Consider the following 225-nt stretch of genomic DNA (forward strand, 5'->3'; position numbering starts at 1 on the left):
AAGTATAGCCCTGAGATGGTACCGATCTGGCGACTGTGGCAGAGACTCCCTTTTTTTATTCAGCCTAACACATTCTATAATTTTTGTTGTAGATCCGCAGTTGAACGGAATACAGCAGATGGGACGAGAAGCCCCCCACCCCGGACTCTCCAAAAGTTGTCAATTAGTGATCCTTTTGTTTTGATTTTTTGTTATTCGTCTATTATTCTCTTCCCCTCTTTATGC

This window comes from Trypanosoma equiperdum, assembly GCF_001457755.1.
Source record: "Trypanosoma equiperdum strain OVI genome assembly, contig: ctg_718, whole genome shotgun sequence".
Lineage (NCBI taxonomy): Eukaryota > Euglenozoa > Kinetoplastea > Trypanosomatida > Trypanosomatidae > Trypanosoma > Trypanosoma equiperdum.